The sequence below is a fragment of the Vombatus ursinus genome, unplaced genomic scaffold, assembly GCF_900497805.2.
Source record: "Vombatus ursinus unplaced genomic scaffold, bare-nosed wombat genome assembly UNPS02001419.1, whole genome shotgun sequence".
Classification (NCBI taxonomy): domain Eukaryota; kingdom Metazoa; phylum Chordata; class Mammalia; order Diprotodontia; family Vombatidae; genus Vombatus; species Vombatus ursinus.
Window position 1 is genome coordinate 1,944,441 of NW_020941197.1, and position 21,838 is coordinate 1,966,278.

The 21,838-nt window shown below is 37.8% G+C and overlaps 1 pseudogene; it reads left to right on the plus strand.

The window, feature by feature from the left end:
- Positions 1-1,541: 1,541 nt before the first annotated feature.
- LOC114045741 lies at positions 1,542-2,207 on the plus strand (annotated as a pseudogene).
- Positions 2,208-21,838: the final 19,631 nt, after the last annotated feature.

A 21,838-nucleotide genomic window follows, 5' to 3' on the forward strand; every position in this document is an offset into this window, starting at 1 on the left:
AAACCAGTATAAAATATATAAATATATGTAAAACATAAAATATATAACCAATAATGAAATATTGTGTGCCATAAGAAATGACAGAGGGAAACAAACCATGGTATTGTAATTCAGTGGAATACTATTGTGTTGAAAGAAGTGATAAAGGTGATGGTTTCAGAGAAACCTGGGAAGATTTGTATGAACTGATGTAGAGTAAAAAGAGCAGAATCAGAACAATTTGTACAATAGCAACAACACTGGAAAGGCAAACAATTGAAGGTGGAGACAAGATGATAGAGTGAGAATAAGCTTTTTTTACTAGTTCTCTCAATTTCCTTCACCACAACCTAGAAAATGTACCAAAATCAAATTCTGATCAGGAAAACCAAGAAAAAGTCACAGTGAGTCATTTTTTTTTCCTAGCCCATGTCAGCTTAGGAAGACAGACAGAGGGGCTGGAGGCTGCAGCAGAAGTATAGTATGGTGGCAGTGGTGGCAATGATGGAACCAGGAAGAGAAACCAGATAGAGTACCAGTTCAAGAAGCACTGGAGTGGAATGAGAACCCAAGGGACCCCTGGTCCAGCACTAGAAACAGGAACAGGTTACACGAAGAAGAGGGTGGGGGGGAAGGATGCTATCTGAATACTGAGTGCAAAACAAGTTCCGGAAACTTTGTGTGTGGCTCTCAGCACAGGAATAGAGTGGTGATTCAGTTCTAACCTTTAGCCCAACAAATAAGCCTGTAGTGGAAAAACCAGGGCAGAAGCCCAAGACCAAAGGGGAGCCAATGGTTGAATCATTCTGAGCCTGCAGAACCTCCCAGCAGTCTAACAGTGGCTAAGCCCAGCAACTACCTACTGGAACCCAACTACACATAAGCCAAAAGACCCAAAGCTAGGTCAAGATCTCAGAACTCAGTCCATTTTGGAAGCAATGAAAATTTGCAGGCACCCAGACTGAGTTGTGAAAGCAGCAGAAGGACATAAAAAAACAGAAGCTCAGGCCAGAGTTGTGTCTGACTCTTCATGACCCGCATTTGGGGTTTTCTTGGCAAAGATACTGGAATGGTTTGCCATTTCCTTCTCCAGCTCATTTTACAGATAAGGAAACTGAGGCAATGGGGTTAAGTGACTTGCTCAGGGTCACACAGCTAGTAAGCGTCTAAAGCCAGATTTGAACTTGGGAAGATGAGTTTTTCAGATTCCAGGCCCAGACTTCTATCCACTGTGCTACCTAGCTGCCCCTAAAACTGAGCAGAGCCCAATACAACATAAAGTCCAAGGTCAAGAAATATACTGCAAGAATGAGTAAAAAGAAAATAAACTCAACCATAAAGAGCTACTTTGGTGACAGGGAAACTCAAGACCTAAACACAGAAGAAGGTAACGACTTGAAAATATTTGCAAGCAAAGTCTCAAAGAAAAATGCAGATTGGACAAAAGCCAAACAACAATTCTTAGAGGTGTTTTTTTTTTGTTTTGTTTTTGTTTTTTATTTTTTTTTAGTGCAAAATTTTTTTCTTCAAAAAACAAAGAGCATACAACATCGAATGGAGCAATGGTGATCTTCAGTGTTTATGTGGTGAACAAGGTCAGATGCTTCATCTACCAGCTGAACAACTATGCGACTTGAGCCAAGGCTGAGAAAACCTTCAGCTACCCATTGGACTTGCTACTCAAGTTATATGACGAACACATTCTCATTGCCTTTGGCCAGCAGGGAAAGCATCTGGGTGGGCCATGTGGTTCTCTCCATCAATAGCATGGATGTGAATGGCAAGTACACTGCGAATAGGAAGGAGGTGCTGGAGTACCTGGGCAACTTGGCCAATTACCCCATGTCCATCCACTTCAGCCGAACCCCACCTCATGTCCAACGAGGAGCTGATTGATGCTGGCCTCCATGTTCCACTCGCTGTTTGCCATTGGCTCCCAGCTGTCTCCCAAGCTGGGGAGTTCTGGCATAGAGATGCTCGAGACAGACACCTTCAAACTCCACTGCTTCCAGACACTGACAGGTATCAAGTTTGAAATGCTGGCAGATCTTTGACAAGGTGGGATTGAATCTCTCTTGCAAAAGATCTATAAGATTTACTCAGACTTTGCCCTCAAGAATCCATTCTACTCTTTGGAGATGCCCATAAGATGTGAGCTGTTTGACCAGAATCTAAAGCTAGTTCTGGAAGTGGCTGAGAAGGCTGAGATTTTTGGGCCAGGATCATAGGCCCTCCAGCAAAGATCAAAGCTTGAGATGGACTCAGCCATTTACTAGGATGGAGATCCAAATACCCATTTCAGAGCACATCAAGAAGAGTGGAGTCTGCACAAGAAAGGGCAGCGTGGTACTTTTAAAAACTATTCAATGTACCATTTTCTCTTCCCTGTATATAATGGTCCTACCTCCCCAATATTGTACAGATCTATTTATGGAATGAGTGAGACCCGATTGAAGATGCTGTAATAAACATTCTGGGGAGGGGGAGAATAAAACAAAGAGCAATGGAGGAAAAATTTGGAAAAGCAATAAGAGACATGCAAGAAAGTTATGAGAAGGGAATTAATATTGCTACTCATGGACAGTCTAAAACAATATCATAAAAATGACAATACTACTTTAGTTAATTTACTTATTTAGTTTCCATATCAATCAAATTAGAAAGAATTACTTTATAGAGATAGAAAAAATCAGAGTAAAATTGATCTGAAGGAACAAAAGGTCAAGACTATCAAGGGAATCAATGAAAGAAAAATGGGAAGGAAGGGGGACTAGCAGAACCAGATTTCAAACTATACTACAAAGCTGCAATCATTAAAACCATTTTATCCTGGGTAAAAAATAGGCTGATCAGTGGAACAGGTTAGGTACACAATATAGAGAAGCAAATGAGTAAAGTAAACTAGTGTTTGATAAACCCAAAGACTCCAGCTATTGGGACAAAAACTCACTATTTGACAAAAAACTAGAAAATGGGAAAGTAGTATTACAATAATTTGGCATAGACCAACATCTTAAACCATATAACAAGAGAAGCTCAAAATGGGTACATGACTTTGACATAAAGGGTGATATTATAGGCAAATTAGATGGAGCATGGAAGAAACCACCTGTCAGATCTATGGCTAGGGAAAGGGTTGTCTTGTTCACCAAACAAGAGCTAGAGAAGTTTCCAGGAAATAAAATTAATAATTTTGATTTCATAAAATTAACAAGTTTTTGCAAAAACAAAACCAACACAGCAAACAGGAAAAAAAAAGCAGGAAAGTGGGATGTGGGTGGGGGAAGATTTGCAAGTTTATCTGATAAAGGTCTCCTTTCAAAAACATATAGGAAACTGAGTCAAATTTACAAGACTGTGAGATATTTCCTAATTAATTAATGTAAAAGAATATGAATACTCAGTTTTCAGCAGAAGAAATTAAAGCTATCAATAGCCATATGAAAAAAATATTCTAAGTCACTAATAATTAGAGAAATGGAGATTAAAACAACTCTATGGGGGCGGAGCCAAGATGACAGAGTAAAAGCAGTGACTTGCTTGAGCTGTCCCCCAAACCCCTCCAAATACCTATAAAAAATGGCTCTAAACAAATTCTAAAGCAGCAGAACTCAGAGTGAAACAAATTTCCAGTCCAAGACAACCTGAATGGTTCATTGGAAAGGTATATCATGCCGGGATGGGAGAGGAGCACAGTTTGGCGTGGGCGCACAGGCCACAGCAAACCTGGAGCAGGCTGCAGAGGACTGAATCACGGGCAGCTGTGGTAGTTTCCAGATTTCTAAACTCACAAACACCAAAGACGACTTAGAAGTTCAGTGGGAAAAGTCTATGTCCATGGTGAGAGAGAGAAACACAGAGCCAGCCCCAGTCTCCAAGCTCGCCGCCAGGGCAGCAGCTGCCTTGTGAGCTTCCAGCCCATAGAATGAGGGGGAGTTGAGTGGCTGATCAGAGGGGGATTGCAGGGATCTCCCTGCTGGTGCAGGATTCTCTTGCTTTGCCTGTGCTTGGTTCTGGGTCACAGTTCTGGTTGGTGGTACTGGGGTGAGGAGGAGTGCTGTAATACTGGAACTTGTAGTGGCGGTAGAGAAGAAATCCTCCTCATAGTTCCAAGACAGAAAAGAGTGCTTATGGTCACTCATAGACCAGAGCACAGGCCAGGAAAGGAGTAAACACCTCGCCCCTTATCATACTACCATGGAAGAACTGAAAATTTTTATGTCCCTAGAAGTATCTCTGAAAACAACTGCACAAAACCCCTGAAGCTTGTGACAGTACATTCTCCGTACTGGAAACAGACCCCTACCTTAACAAAGAGTTTATAACTCAAGTAATTGGCTGGGATCATGAGCAAGTAGCACAAAAAGAGTCATACCTTAGAATCTTACTTTGGTGACAAAGAAGATCAAAACATACAACCAGAAGAAGACAACAAAGTCAAAGCTCCTACATCCAAAGCCTCCAAGAAAAATACAAATTGGTCCCAGGCCACAGAGTAGCTCAAAAAGGATTTTGAGAAGCAAGTAAGAGAAGTAGAAAAAAACTGGGAAGAGAAATGAGAGTGATGCAAGAAAATCATAAAAAACAAGTCAACAGCTTGCTAAAGGAGACCCAAAAAAAATACTGAAGAAAATAACACCTTAAAAAATAGCCTAACCAAAATAGCAAAAGAAGTCCAAAAAGCCAGTGAGGAGAAGAATGCCCTAAAAAGCAAAATTGGCCAAATGGAAAAGGAAGTCCAAAAGCTTACTGAAGAAAATACTTCCTTAAAAATTAGAATGGAGCAATTGGAAGCTAGTGACTTTATGAGAAATCAAGACACTGTAAAACAAATCCAAAAAAATGAAAACATAGAAGACAATGTGAAATATCTCATTGAAAAGACAACTGACCTGGAAAATAGATCCAGGAGAGAGAATTTAAAAATTATTGGACTATCTGAAAGCCATGATCGAAAAAAGAGCCTAGACATCATCTTTCAAGAAATTATCAAGGAAAACTGCCCTGATATTTTAGAACCAGAGGGCAAAATAGAAATGGAAAGAATCCACTGATCATCTCCTGAAAGAAATTCCCAAAGGAAAACTCCTAGGAACAAATTCCAGAGTTCCCAGATCAAGGAGGAAATATTGCAAGCAGCCAGAAGGAAGCAATTCAAGTATTGTGGAAACACATTCAGGATAACACGAGATTTAGCTGCTTCTACACAAAAGGACTGCAGGGCTTGGAATATAACATACCAGAGGGCAAAGGAGATAGGATTACAACCAAGAAACACCTACCCGGCAAAACTGAGTTTAATCCTTCAGGGGAAAAAATGGTCATTCAGTGAAATAGGGGACTTTCAAGCATTCTTGATGAAAAGACCAGAGCTGAATAGAAAATTTGACTTTCAAATACAAGACTCAAGTGAAACATGAAGAGGTAAACAGAAAAGAGAAATCATAAGAGACTTATTAAGGTTGAACTGTTTGCATTACTGCATGGAAAGATGATATTTGTAACTCATGAGACCTTTGTCAGTATTAGGGTAGTTAGAGGGTAAAAATTATATGTATCTAGATAGATAGATAGATAGATAGATAGATAGATAAAGGGCACAGGGTGAGTTGAAGATGAAGGAGTGATAGCTGGAGAATAAAATTAAGGGGCAAGAGAGGATTATACTGGGAGGATAAAGGGAGAGGTAGAATGGGTAAATCACCTCACATAAAATAGACAAGAAAAGGCTTTTACAGTGGAGAGGAAATGGGGGAAGGTGAGAGGAAATTAGTGAATCTTATTCTCATAGAATTTGGCTTAAGGAAGGAATAACATACACACTTAATTGGGTATGGAAATCTATCTTACACCACAGGAAAAATAGGGGTAGAAAGGGACAAGAAAGCAGGGAGATGACAGAGGGGAAGATGGATTGGGGGAAGGGGTAATCAGAAGCAAACACTTCTGAGGAGGGACAGGGTCAAAAGAGAGAATAGAATAAATGGGGGGCAAGATAGGATGAAGGGAAATATACTTAGTTTTTCACAACATGACTACTGTGGAAGTGTTTTGCATGACTACACACATATAACCTGTATCAAGTTGCTTGCCTTTTCAATGAGGGGGGTGGGAAGGGAGGAAGGAAGAAAATTTCGAACCCCAAATTTTAAAAACACATGTTAAAAAAAATTGTTTCACATGCAACTGGGAAATAAGAAATATAGGAAATGGGGTATAGAAATCTATCCTGCCCTACAGGAAAATAGAAGGGGAAGGGGATAAGAGAAGAGGGGATGAGATAGAAGGGAGGGCACATTAGGGGAAGGGGTATTCAGAATGCATGCCATCTTGGGGTGGGGGGAGGGATGAGATGGGGAGAAAATTTGGAACTTGAAATCTTGTGGAAGTGAATGTTGAAAACTAAAAATAAATTTTAAAAAACTGGAAAATAAATAAATAAAACAACTCTATGATATCACATCACACTTATCAGATTGGCTAAAATGAAAGAAAAAAAAGAAAATGAAAAAGACTGGAGGGGATATGGGGAAAATAGGTATTAATGCAGTAATGAACTAGTCCAACCATTCTGCAAAGCATTTAAGAATTATGCCCATAGGGGCATCTAGATGGCACAGTGGATAGAGCACCAGCCCTGGAGTCAGGAGGACATGATTTCAAATTTGGCCTCAGACATATGACACTTACTAGGTGTGTGAACCCTAGGCAACTCACTTAACCCTCATTGCCTCACCAAAAAAAATAAAATAAAATAAAATAATTATGCCCAAAAGCTACTGAACTGCACATATCTTTTGACTCAGCAATACTGCTACTAGGTCTAGGTCTATACTCCCAAAGAAATCGAAGAAAAAAGAAAAAGATCCATATACACGAAAACATTTATATCAGCTTTTTTTAATTGATAACAAAGAATTGGAAACTTAGGTAATGCCTATCAATTGGAGAATTGTTGAATAAGTTATATGAATGGGATAGAATACTACTGTGCTATAAAAAATGACGAAGGGGATGGCTTCAGAAAAACATGGGAAGACTTGTATCAACTGATACAGAGTGAACTTAGGAGAACCAGGAGAATAATTAAATAGTAAAGATAATCAACTCAGCAAGGCCTAGTAACTATGATCAACCTAACCACTCACAATTCCAAAGGACTCAGGATGAAACATAATATCCACTTCCAGACAGAGAATTGATGGACTCAGAGTGACAATTGAAGCATATTTTCTTCTTTCTTTCTTTCCTTCTCTTGCTTTTTTTTTCTTGGAACACGACTAATGCAGAAATTTGTTTTGCATGTCTATGTAGATTTGCAATGGTTTTTGTTTTTCTTGCCTTCACAGTGGGGAGAGAAGAGGAAGGAGAGAATTTAGAACTGAAAACAAAATAAAATTGAATTAAAGTATTAAAAGTAAGCTACTTTGAAAGACTTAGGAACCCTGATCAATTCAATGACCAGCCATCATTCCAGAGAACCAATGATAAAACATACTACCCACCTCCTGGCAGAGGTGATGAACTCAGGGTGCAGAATGAGACATACTTTTTGGGGGGCAGAGCTGACACTGGAATTTCTTTTGCTTGACTATGCATGTATGTAAAATAGGCTTTCTTTTTCTTTCTCTTTTTCTAATGTAGGGGAAGATATGGGAGGGACAGAAAAAAATGCTTGTTAATTGAGAAAATGAAATTTAATTTACAAAGTGAAAGAAATGCAACTTATAAATAAAGATACAAATGAAGAAGAGATTCAATCTGGAGAATAGAGGACAACCTAATATAGTGTAAAAAGTATATTGTATTTGGAATCAGAGGATCTCACTCTGTCTCCTGTGACCTGGGGCAAAACACTTAACCTCTCTGAGACCTGGGTTTCCTCATCTTTTAGTTTAGAAAATTGGAATCAATAATAGAATTAGAGAATGTTATTTTAAAGGCCCACCAGTCTCATGCAGCTAGACATGCTGGGCTTGGAGTCAGGAAGATATTGGTTCAAATCCAGCCTCAGATATTTACAAGGTGTGTGACCAGGGGCAAGTCCCTTTAAACTCAGTCTTCCTCGGTTTCCTCAACTGTAAAATGAGGATGACAATAGCATCTATTTCCCAGGGTTTTTGTGAGGATCTCTGGATATGATATTTGTAAAACACTTAACATAAGGCCTAGCACATGACAGGCCCTTAATAAATACTTATTCCATTACCTTCTCACTCAGCTTACAGGAGTTCAATGATTTGCCCAAGGTCACACAGTAGCTGCGGTTGTTCAGTCATGTACAGCTCTCTGTGACCCAATTTGGGGTTTTCTTGGCAAAGATACTGGAGTGGTTTGCCATTTCCTTCTCCAACTCATTTTACACATGAGGAAACTGAGGCAAACCGGGTTAAGTGACTTGCCCAGGCTGACACAGCTAGTAAGTGTCTGAGGCCAGATTTGAACTCATTAAGATGAGTCTTCCTGACTTCAAGCCCAGCACTCTATCTACTGTGCCATTTACAAATGCACTACATTCTACTTTATCAAAAAAGTTCAATCACCGAGTCCCATAGTCCTACATATAGAGACTTTAGAACTGGAGAAACCATCTGTAATAATCTAGTCACACCCCCTCATTTTACTAATAGCATTCCAAGGTCACATAAGCAGCATAGCCAATTCTAGGTTCCCTGATTCCAGATCTAATCCTCTTTCTAGGCAGCTAGTTAGCATCAGCAGTAGAGTGCTGAAATTACAGTCAGAAAGAACTGAGTTTTAATCCTGTTTCAGACCCTAAGCTAGTCATTCAACTTCTCTCAGACTGTTTCCTGGCCTATAAAATGAAGATAATAATAGTTGCTACCTCACAGGGTTGTTGTGAGAATCAAATGAGATAACATATGCAAAGCACACTGTAAACCTTAAAGGGCTATCTAATTCTATGTATTTCCATTGCTAGAAGAGAGCTCTAAACCCCCTTCTAAGTTGTAAATCCTCAGCTGAGAGTATATTTGATATTGAATGTCAGGGAAATGGAGGGTTCTGATAAACAGAAAGGAGGTCAGCTGTACTCCAACCCCATTGAACAAGAAACAAAAAGTAAGGGGATTAAAATATAAACTCAGGGATTCCTTTTAATTCGGGATTTTCAAATACTTGGACAAGGGAATGAGGGTCACTGCATAATTGCCTTCAGAGAAGACTATTTAAGATCCAGCAGATTCTTTCTGAGTTGGACGTTTAAGATGTGGTCCAGTTGTGGGTGGGAGAATAGATTAAATCTTTTTAGTGTACTCCCCATCTTCATTTTCTCTCTTCTTCTCATTCTCTGGGTATGCCTTTTAGAGCTAGACTCCTGTGGGGGCTCCCAATTGCATACCTTTCACAAAATGAAGGGCTGCGTGGCCAATCTCTGTTATTTTTAGAATGGAATCAACCAAGGGAAGCTGTGGTATGAGCAGTGACCAGATCATTGCAGAGGCGATCATTCCAAAGCCATGTAGGCAATTTCTGATTAAATGATAGCCAAGGCAGAGACCAAAAATTGTTTCTTTAGCTGAAGGGCTGCATGACTGATTTTTAATTAAAATGAATTAATATGGTGCTCTCATTTGTAAAAAACCTAAATGAAAAGAAGGAAATACAATGAGGCAATTTAGGAGAGGAAAATAACCTCTGATTGCCAGCTTAGCTCAGTATTCCCACTTTTCTTGAGGGAGGGGAAAAAACACAACCAAGACCTTTTCCCCCATCCTTTTCTCAATCTTTTGGCTTAAAGTTCTCTAGCATATCAAATAGCCTTATAACACAGCCCCATGTAACTCTATTCTAGGACATGCAGATTGTATATTGAAATCTTTGTGTTTGCATTTCCATCTATTCTTTTTTTCTTTCATTTTGCTAAGCTTGTCCCAGGAAAGCCAATTCTGTGACTGAGGGGAGGTGGGGCAGTGAGGAAGAGCTGGGAGCGTATGGGGAGGGCAGAGGAGGAGGAAAAACGGTTTGGGGTGTCTCTGGAGAGTCATGTTCTTTGGCAAAGAAGCAACTACCTGACTGCAAGCAAATGGGCACTGCAGGAAATTGTAGAATTTTTCCATTAAAAAGTGTTCAGTGAAGATATTAACGGAAGCGTGCCTTACATTTAGTAAGCACTTCCTATGCATCCTGCTGACTTGATCTTCCCTCTTCTACAGAAAGCATTTCTACCTGGAAATGGTGCTGGACTTGAACCAGGAAGGACTGGGTTCAAATCCTGCCTCTGACCTTTCTTAATGGTATAACCATGGGCAAGTCAACTTTACCACTTTGAACCTCTGTTTCCTCCATTTTACATGTATGTAAAGTGCTTTGCCAACTTTAAAGGGCTGTATGTCAGTTATTGTTGTTGTTGCTGGTACCCATCACCAAAAGGTCTGGCAGAGAGAAAAATAATACTGGTAGCTGACATTTACAAAGACCTTACATATGTTATCTCATTTTATCCTGGTAGGTGCTGTTATTATCCTCATTTTACTGATGAGGAAATTGAGACTGTATTGAAAAGGTTGACTTGCCCTGGGTCACTCAGCTAGTGTAATTGAAGAAGGATTTGAACCTAAGTCTTTGAACATCTAAGTGCCTCAAACACCTTTGATGTTAGCGTAGTTATAGAATATAATGTATGAGATTCTCCATTGTTGTTTTTATTCCACAATGACAGTAAAATGGAATTGCTGAGCTTTCTTTTCCAGAAGGAGCATTTCTTCTCAGGGAGCTTCTGATTGATTCCTTCCCCCAGTGCCTATGTACTTTAACCTAAATTCATTCTTCTCTGAGTTCACTATATGTACAAATGGGAATTGAATACAAATCTCTAAAAGACAAAATTTGGCCTTTAGTGATCAGTAAAATTTGCTCTGGACCATTTTGTGACAAATGTACTGTGTTGTTCTCCTTGTATTCGGGTGCAACTTTGCAGTACTCTTTCATCTCAAGTGAATTCTCCAACCACTAAGTTAAACCTATTGAGAGTGAATGGAAAATACCATAGATAAGTTGTTCACACATTATCATACTTTTAAAATAACCAACATGGAAAAAGATATGATGCTTGCCAAAAAGAATCTTTTTAATATGCAACAGATTTAAGGTATCCTCATAGATTGTCTTATTCCATATGTCTCTCAGTCAAGGCACTAACTCAAGAAAAGGTCATAAACTACTTAAAGCAACATTTGATTTATCCAGTAACTTCAACTATCTGAGCACATACATGTCAGGAACCAGGAAGGAAGAAAAATAGACTCAGTTAAAAACAAATTAGATTTTACAAAGTACATGAATTTTAAAAATAAAGAAGCCCCTCATACCCTATTTATTCTTATTTTGAACATAATTCTAATTCAAGTCAACAAACATTTATTAAGGGCTTACTAAGTGCTAGGCTTGACGCTAAGCATGGGAATACAAATACAAGCCAAATAAAAGTCACCCTCTTGCTCTCAAGGAGCTTAAAATCTAATAGTAGAAAACAACATGCACAAGGAAGCTGAAAAAAGGAGAGGAGAGTAAAAGTAGCCAGTAGAGAAAATCTTATGAAGATGAGTCAGCCTTACAGCTTGGAAAGGAATAAAGACCTCCTTCAAATGGTGGTTTGGGGAGGAATCTAAGAAATAGGCCACAGGGTTGAAGAGGGTGCTTTGACTGTAAGAAATAATCCAAGGGAAGAGTGAACTTTTGGGGCAAAGAGGTTGCTATAGCATGGGATAGAAAGTCCTCTAGAAATGAATGAATCTAATGCAGATTACAACCTGGAGAAGAATTCTGATGAGGTTGGTTTTCTGCTTCCCAGTTCTAAGATTTAAAATGGTACACTGGTGCACCAATTAGTGCAGATGGTGCAATAATGTGTGTGTCATTAGTATCACTTGAGAAGACATCACAGATAACAGCTTGATCTGCATGAGGCTGGAAAGATGTATGTAAGCCATAGTCCTTGACTGGTTGAAATAGTTGAGGCTGCTGAATAAAAGAGGTGGTCACATAGCTGTCCTGGAAGAAATATCACCTCTTTGAGCTCATGTGCTAGGTTACTGCTACTGAAATAAATCTACCACATCACAGACATTTATAGGTAAGAAAAACCTAGGTTTTATTATTATTCTTAAGCACAGATTCAGATCTTAGACAAAAAAATAAATCTGAATGAAGACAAAATTACATCAGAGCAATAGAGAAATGGCTCTTTTACATATCGCTTTCTTACACATTTCTCTTAGGCCATAAACATTAAAGAAAAGATAGATTCATAATCCCATGCTTCCTTCAGTGTCATAAAAGTTAAACAAACTTATTTAAAGAGTCATAATCTCATACATAAACAAACCTAAACTGACCCTATACTGAGACAGAGGTTCCCTAAGTGGGTGATACTGCCCCCTGGGGGAAGCACTGGAATGATCCGGGGGGTAGTAGTATCATTGGGTGCAATTTGGGGGCAATGAATAAAAATAAGGAGGTGGCAGAAGCATAAGGAAAGAAGAGAAGAAAATTTTGAAAAACCACTTGGACGTGTTACATCTGTTGTGTAACAGAGTTAAAGTTATAGTGACTACATTATTTTCCAAATAAACACCACAAAATGCAATTTATAACTAATCAGTGGTCAAATCTGCCATCAGGTCTTAACAAGCAAGTGTTGACATTGTTAGGAAGTCTAGTATGCATCAATAGTAATATGTGTATGAATGACTTGTTTACAGCACAATACTATATGGTTAAATGACGCAACATTGCATTATCAAAATTTCAATGCAGGGGAAAAAAACACAAATTTAAAAAAAATTACTAAATTTAAGATGTGTCTTTTTTAAAATTATATTTTTTGAAATGATGCAAATTTCAAAAACAAAACCATTAAAGTGTTAAAGAAAGTAGATTTCCAGGGGGGTGCTGAGTAATTTTATTTTTGAAAAGGGGGCAGTAGGCCAAATAAGTTTGGGAACCACTTCTCTATAGTCAGTTTACAGATTAAGCTATAGTTAGAGTTTCACAAATAGGATGATCAAGGGAAGATATTTACTTATCACCAAGGATTCAGGGACAGTTGAGATTCTTCCTCTGGCTTCTTATCTAAGGAATACTTGAGGCCCTAAGTAAATTTTTGAGTTTGATTACTTTTAGTTTTTTTTTTTTGACAGTGTAATAAATTTGAGGCTTTATCACAGAATTGTTTTAATTTGCATTTCTCAGATTACTAGTGAAGTTGAACAGTTTTTCAAATATGTTTATTATTTATACAATTCCCAACTGGCTGCACTTCTCTGAATTTCTCCACCAAACCCCAGGAATTTCTTCAAACTCAAAGCCTTCACCTTAAACACCTCAGCCTTGGAAATCACACCTCAAAAGAATCTTCTGCTCCTGAGACTCCTCCAAGCACCTCAGGGGTGTCATCTCTTCATTTCCCACCAGACGACACTCCCCTGGAGTTCTTTATCATGCACCCATACAGAGTACCTTCTCCTCCTGATTTCAGCTTCCTTTTGCGGGCTGTCTTCTTGTTAGGATATAGGCTCTTGGAGGGCAGGTGCTGTCTTTTTGTTTGTACCACTTAGCAGGGTGGATGGTACATAGGAAGAGCTTAATTAATACCACTGCAAGATCTGTATCTCAAAGAGACCAAAGAAAGAAGAAGGGGACCAATATGAGCAAAAATATTTATAGCAGTTCTTTTTATTGTGGCAAAGAATTGGAAGTTGAGGGGATACTCATCAATTGGGGAGTAGCTGAACAAGTTGCAGCATATTGTTGTAATAGAATATTATTGTGTTATAAGAAATGAAGAGTGGGATGTTTTCAGAAAAACCTGGGAAGACTTATGTGAACTGATGGGAACTGAAGTGAGCAAAACCAGAAGAATATTGTACAGAGTCACAGAAATATGTATGGTGATCACTGTGAATGACAGTTATTCTGAATAATACAATGATCCAAGAGAATTCTGAAGGACTTTGATGAAAAAATGCTATTCATATGCAGAGAAAGAACTGATGGAGTCTGAATGCAGATCAAAGCATACTTTTTTTTACTTTCTTTTTTTTGGGGGGGCTATGTGTGTGTGTGTTTTTGTAACATGACTAATATGGAAATATGTTCTGCATGACTTCACATGTGTAATCTATATCAAATTGCTTGCTTTGTCAATGAAGGGGAGGGAGGAAGAAAGGTAGATCATTTGGAACTCAAAAGTATTTTAATGAGTGTTTTAAAATTTTTACATGTAATTGAGAAAAAATAAAATTTTCAAAAATAAAAATTTTTGAATGTTTTAAAGAAGCTTTTACTTTTATACTTCCCAAAAATTCCTCTGTACCCTATGAAATAATATCCTCCCTTGAAACAAATAAGCTCAGGTACACAAAGCAAAGTAGTGTATTGGGAGAGGGAGGAGAAATCAATGTATTCACTATTTCTGAAAATGCATGTATCATTCCACCCCTGTCATACCACCTCTCTACCACGAATCAAGAAACATGTTTAACCATCAAGTCATCTGAAGTCATGCCAATCCACCATTTACCCTTTCATTTTGAGTATGTTTTTATTTTACAGAAGTTGTAACATTTTATGTAGCTGAATCCATTTTGTCCCAATAATTTAGTCTTTCTTTTTATTTAAATCATACTTATATCTTTTTTTACATCACTTTCATTCCCAAATGTGTCCTTTCTCTTTTTCTTACCCATCAAGATGCCCCTTGTGGGAAAAGAAAAAGAAGAAAAAGACAAAAGATGAACAGAGGGAAAACATTTTAGTAAAAACAACCAATGCATTATTAAGTCTGGCAGTATATATAACATTCCACACTTATAGTCCTCCACTCTTGAAAAAAAGACAAGTAGATATATTTTCTCCAGTGTCAAGTTCAGTCATTATTATTTTTATGCAACATCCAATTGTGTTTTTTGCACTTTTCATTTCCATTGTTAGAATCATTCTGCGCATTGTCTTCCTGGTTCTGCTTACTTCACCTTGTCACTTCATATGTCTTCCTATGCTTCTCTGATTTCTTCATATTCTTTTTAACAGATTATAAAAAAATTTGCTCACCATGATATACTCTCCCCTCCATAAACATTATTTTATTTTTATCTACATTTTGGGGATGTTTTTTATGTTTAAGTCTATTATCCATCTGAATTTTATTAAGGTATATGGAATAAGAATTTAAATTTATTTTTAAACATATTCCTATCAGCTTTTATTAAATAATTCTTTCTACTGTTTTTTTTAACTTTGCAAAGATTTCTCAAACATTAATATTTTATATTTATTTAGTTCTATTTCTGGGATCTCTCTTTTCTGGGAACTATTGCTCTTTTCCTGAGCCAGTATCAAATAGCTTTGGTTTTTGCTGTTTTATAATGTGAATGTGCAGGAGTAAGAGTTCACCTCAATATATCTCAAGAATTTTTAATGCTCCCAACATTGGCTAAAATAAAATCCATTTTTTTTACTGTTTAACTTACTTTTCATTCATGTGTCTTCCAATAGGTAGCTAGATCAACTAGTATATGAAATACTCAGCAAGTGAAACAAATAGAACAATCAGTGCATAATAGTCAAGATTTCAAGCATTATCCCATCTTTTAGTTATGTCCCTTTTTCCTATAGAGGATATTGAGACCATTCACAAATGTAATTATAAAATCAGGTCCAAACAAGAATAATTTCCAGATTATTAGACAAGTTATGCAACTGTTATCAATGTGGCAATTTTTAACTAACTGACTTGTAAACCAATTTGGGAACTAAGTAGTTATCTTATAAATTATAAGTTAGTAAAGTTCTCTAGTATGGTTAAAGAAATTCCCAGCTAAATTAGCAAAAAGTAAGAGATACAAATAATTCTGAGTGTCATTCAAAGATTTCAATCTAATCAAAGCTTGTGTTCAAGCTTGGTAGTAAAAGGTAAAGTGGAAACTGGAAGATAGTACAGTCAGAACTAATTATACAATACTTCTGTGGCCTTGTAATGGAGATTATCTCAATTGTATGAATGTGTCCTTCAGTTTTTCCATCAGTCAAGTAGAAGGGATATCAAAGAGGAACACACAAAGTAACTTTTGTCATCTCATCCTTAAGGTAAAAGTGAAAGATTTTTAAATATGTTCATCAAAGAAATATCAGCGTTCCTATAATTCTATTCTCAGGGTGATATTCCATTTCCTGTAACATTTTCTTTGTTCAGTCATTTTTCAGCCATGTTCAACTTTTCATGAACCCATTTGGTGTTTTTTTGGCAATGATACTGGAGTGATTTGCCATTTCCTTCTCCAGCTCATTTTACAAATGAGGAACTGAGGCAAACAGGGTTAAGTGACTTGCCCAGGGTCACATAGATAATAAAAGTCTGAGGCCAGATTTGAACTCAGGAAGATGAGTCTTCCTGACTTCAGGCCTGGCACTCTATCCACTGCACCAACTATCTGGGTTTTTTTGTTTGTTTGTTTATTTTTAGGTTATTGGGGTGAAGTGACTTACCCAGGGTCACACAGCTAGTAAGTGTCATGCGTTTGGTCTGAGGCCATATTTGAACTCAGGTCCTCTTGACTTTGGGGCTGGTGCTCTATCCACTGTGCCCCCTAGCTGCCGCCTAACTGTTTTTCTTTACCAACTCTCTAAGATGTGCTTAAGAGTCTAGAAGAATATACTGAAAATCTACTACAGAGGCACAACTTGGATTCATTTACCTTATTAATTGTAGCATTTAATGAAACAAAATACATGAAATATATTCAAATGAGGAATATATCTAAAACCACTTAGGCCTAATTAAAATTGCATATCAGATCTTCCACACATCCTGGATTATACTATTTCTTTCTCTTTGTGCTTTCTGGTTAGAGATTTGGCATATATGCATACATATATACATATCTATATATATATGTGTACATACATGTATACTCACACATACATATTTAATATATGTGTGTATATGTATACACAAACACATAATACTGCTAGGCTCACTGAGACTATCTAATATTCATTTTCATATATCCAATCCTAAAGGGGATTAAATTATCTAATTAAGCTGTTAATTAAAAAGATTCCTGCTGGGTAAACCATAGGCTACCAACAGCATTTTTAATCTGTTTTGCACTGAACAGACATGATTTTCTAAATCAAGAGAGCTCAAAGTTACGGCCTCTTCTGCTTAATGGGCTGACACATGAATCTGAAGGACATGCAGGTGCCTTCAAGCCAATTTGATCCTTCACTTTCAAGCCTATTTTTTTTTCCCCAATTTAATTATCCAACTACACTATGAAATCTACTCAGTACCTCTTGGCAGTGGTAGAGTCGATGATGTAGCAACAAAGACCCTCTGTTATTCCTGTATCCTTTCCCCACTTCTCCCCAGCCATGTTTTCCTCCCTCCCAAAGAGGTAAGAAAAGGAATGAAATACAGAGCCATCTCAAAAGTTAATATTTATTAAGTAATTATTATATGCCAGTCACTCTGCTAGGCATGAAGAAAGAAAATGAAACAGTGCCTGCCCTCAAGGAGCTTACATTCTAGGCAGCAAGTGACATGGAGGCAACAAAATGGCTGCTGGACTTGGAATAAGGAAGACCTGAGTTCAAATCCTCCTTCCAATATTTACTTGCTATGTGATCCTAGGTAGTTCATTTTGCTTCTCACTCCTAGTTTCTTCATCTGTAGTGACAGTGCCTATAAATATGATAATACACCAAATGCTTTGCAAACCTGAAAGTACTACTTAAATTCTGGTCCTTTATCTCTTACCTTGTTCCTACCTCCCAGCCCCATCCCAGGAATGGTCTCCAAAACCTCAGCAGCTTCCAATGCCAGGGCCCAGCCACAGTCATTCCCAGGTGCCCCTTGGCATTTATCTAGTGCATCATAATAATTCCTCAGGTTTGGAGCTGAAAATGTTGTTTGTAGTTTCTTATACAGAATAAGATGCTGAGGCACTTGCTGCCTAAATACCACAATTTGCTGCTTCCTGAGCCATATACAACGTGGCTCTGAGAAATGAACAGTATAAGCAGAATGCTAAAATCTACTTTAGCCGAACTCCTTCATTAAAATTGTGTAAGCGAGGATCATAGAGACTTCAGAAGCCACACATCCCAACCTCCATGTGTGTCTATGTGTGTATGCATTCACATGCATGTGATAGGAGGAAAGAGCTACCCATTTGATAGGTGATGCTACATATCCTTTGACCATGTACAGCACATATAGAAAGACATGACTAGATCCACAATATTACATAGCTTCAGATATAACACTTTATGATAGGTATCAACTATATAAGAAAGTACAATGAGACACAGATAAACTTGGAATTCAGAGAGATTCCAGCAAAAATAATGAAAGATGATAAGTATAAACCTAAGAAATGCAGCATTTGCCAAATCAAAGCAGAGATATGTTGTACAGGATAATTCATTAAAGATTGGGGATAGTGTATAGACTTGACAAAGTGAAATTCAAACTTTCTTTGCTCCAGTTTGCTGCCAGATTAATCTTCATAATCCATAGTTCTGGTCATGTTACTTCCCTGCTCGAAACCCTTCAAGATTTCTCATCACCTAAAAGTTAAACCCAAACTTCTTGACATTAAAAGTCCTTCACAAACTGGCTCTAATTTGTCTTTCCATCTTCATCTTGTATTATTCCCCTTAATGTGCTTTATGCTCCAGTCAAACTGGACTATTCCCCATACCCCAAATATTTTCCATATTTTTCTATTTCCATGCCTTTACTCATGTCATTGCCTATAACTGGAATGTTCTCCCTTAAAATCCCCAGCTCTCAAAACTCTACCTTCTCTGAAATAATCCTAACCTGGTAGGGTTGAGGTGAAAGCCCAGCTCAAACATTGGCTTCTCTAGGAAGCCTTCCCTAATCCCTTATCTTATCACCCACCTGAAATGCTTTCTTATCCTTTCTAGTCCTTTTCTATTATAATTACCTGTGTATGTGACATGTCTCCTACTAGATTGTAAGGCCTTTTTGGTTAGGGATTGTGTCATTTTCATTTGTGTCTTCCCCTTCACTGAGCACAGTAACTGATTCATCATAGACAGTAAAGGTGTGTGGCATAACCCAACCACTTGTGCAAAGCTAGAATGATTAAGACTGCTTATGTCTTCTCAAGCTACCTTTTCCCCAATATATTCTATAATTGAAGATAGGCTCCTTGAGGGCAGGGACTGTTTTCTTCTTGTCTTGTATCCCTAACATCTAGCACAGAAACTGGAATACATCAGGCATTCAAAATATGTCTTTTTTTTTAATTTAACTGAATCTATACCAAAGCTACAGATAATACTGCTTCCCTGTCTTACCAAGGAGAAAATCAATGACCATTTCTCTTTACCCACTTCTCTTTCCTTGCCTTTAAAAAAAGTAAGTTCATTCCAATTTTCAGAGTCTGAATTAGAAAGTCATGCTAGTGTTCAGTATCTTCTTTTTCCTTGAAATAGGATGACCAATTTATTTCACTAGATATAAGGAAAGAATGCAAGAAATAGAACCAATTTTTATTGTTATTAAAATCACTGTCCACATTGTTAGGGGAAGGGAGAGGAATACAACGAAATGAATCTTTAGACAAAGATTCAGACAATAAAAAGCATACTCAGAAAAAAGACCTTTTTTCAACCCAGTGGTGCACTGCCTCTGGAGTCAAGGATTATTTCTTGTGACATAAGCATACAATATCCCTCAGTAATTTAATATGCAACTGAGTGTTTATGTAAAAGATATTGACTAAGAAATGCATTAAGTGATATGTGTCCATTGGAGTAGTGATTGTGTAAAAGTATTTAAAAGTGGCAGAGTCTAGGAGAGAGAACTCCAGATATCAGGGGTCAGAAAGTTGCCCAAGGTCCTAAGGGTCTGCACCTGTTTTGCTCTGTGATGCCTAACAAGTCATTAAACCTTTTTTTATTCCTCAGGCATTTGCATCTCCAGTTTATAGATGGCTGTCCCTGTTCGACCAATCCTACCTCCTGGCTATCATCCTGGGGTGTCGTGAGGCTAAGTGACATTATATTTATCAGCTGGACTTTAAGCCTCTCCTGAGAACGGCACTAAATAAACTCCACAGTAGTTTATGAATGTTGGGCTTGTATTAACCACATCAAAGCCTATCTCATAAAAGGAAAAAGGGAAATTTCAGCCCACTACCAGGCACCCAGTGGAAACTGCATAGAATGGTAAGGTTGCTGACAAGCCATGGAATTAATCTTTCAACAAACTCCCACCCTACCAGCCCCAAAGGCTTTTCTGACCTTGGAAAACAAACAAATTACTCAGGATACCTTCAAGTTCCTCACTTATAAAATAGAGATAATATAGAAATTGCTTCATGGGGACATGTTAGAAAAGCACTTTGTAACCCTTAAAATGATAAGGAAAATGGGAGTTATTGTTAAACCTAGTCAGCATTTCTTGGGAATAGCACTCAGCACAAGAATTGGTGAGATAGCAGCTCTACACAAAGATCAATTATCATTAAATATCAGTTATCTCCTAAAAGGCAGCAAAGTGAAATGGAGAGAGCATTGCTCTTATAGCCAAAAAGACCTGGATTCAAATCTCACCTCAGATACTTATTAGCTATGTGACTGGACAAGTCACAATTGACCTCTAAGGGCCTCAATTTCCTCATCCATAAAATAAGAAGGCTGGATTCAGTGGCCTCCAGGTGCCTTTTAGCTCTAAATCTATCATCTATGGTGATCATCATCACAGCTCTCATTTCATAGTAATATATGTAGCATTTTACCATATTCAAGGCACTTTTTGGGGAAAGGGGATCTCTAATGGTTCAGCCCACTTGATGTACTAGTTCCCAAATCCTACTTTCTCATTAAAGCTATATTCCTGAAGCAAACTCTACCCTTCACTACAAATTCTACTGGGTTACATTTTCCTGTGTCTTAATGTCTATTGTGTTCAGGACTCTTGACAAACATATAAGCCATAGTAGCAGAATGGTAACACTTGAATATTTGAGTTAATGTATATGTAGTAGAAGCAGTGTGACATCATGGATAGAATTCTGGGTGTGGAGCCATAAAAACCAACATTCAACTCCTGCCTCTGACACTCATGACTATGTGACGTTAAGCAAGTCACTTAATTTCCATGTGGTTTGGGCAACTCTACAACTTCACTATCAAATCATAAGTGGTTATGTTATATGTTAATGGAGTGATGTCCCACACCCTGAGTTCCCTGGAGGACAAAATCACAGTCTCTGTGCCTGACACAGGTATGTGAGGAATCATATATAAGAAATGGATGGCATCATCTAAAGAACACTAGCCTTGAAATCAGAAAATTCATGTTCAAGTCCGAGCTCTATCAACTAGCTACGTGTCCTTGGGCAAATCATGTAACTTCTCTGGTCCTCAGTTTCCTCACCTTCCTTGTCTAGTAGACAGAAATAATAATACTATCCCTACCTCACAACATTGTTATAAGGAAAATACTCTATATAAACTATGAAGTGTTATACAAACATGAGCTGTTATGAAGTCCTATGTTATTGGGGTAATTATCCCACTTAGAATTATGTTTTACATTAGCCAAAATAAATATCTTGCATTATGAGTGTACCATAAAACAAAAATTAATACAGAAAAAGCAATCACACATTTCAGAAACTGTGTGAGCCTCTGGCCTCTATCTTTCTAGATAAGTGATCATCAGCGTCTTATAACAAGCAGATGAAATGATGTGTCTTATCCCACTGTTCTCATTCAAATACTTTCTCTGACCTGCAGGAGGACATTCATTCAGAGTTGAATCAAGGACATCCTGGAGAAAAATCACAATTCAAATGTG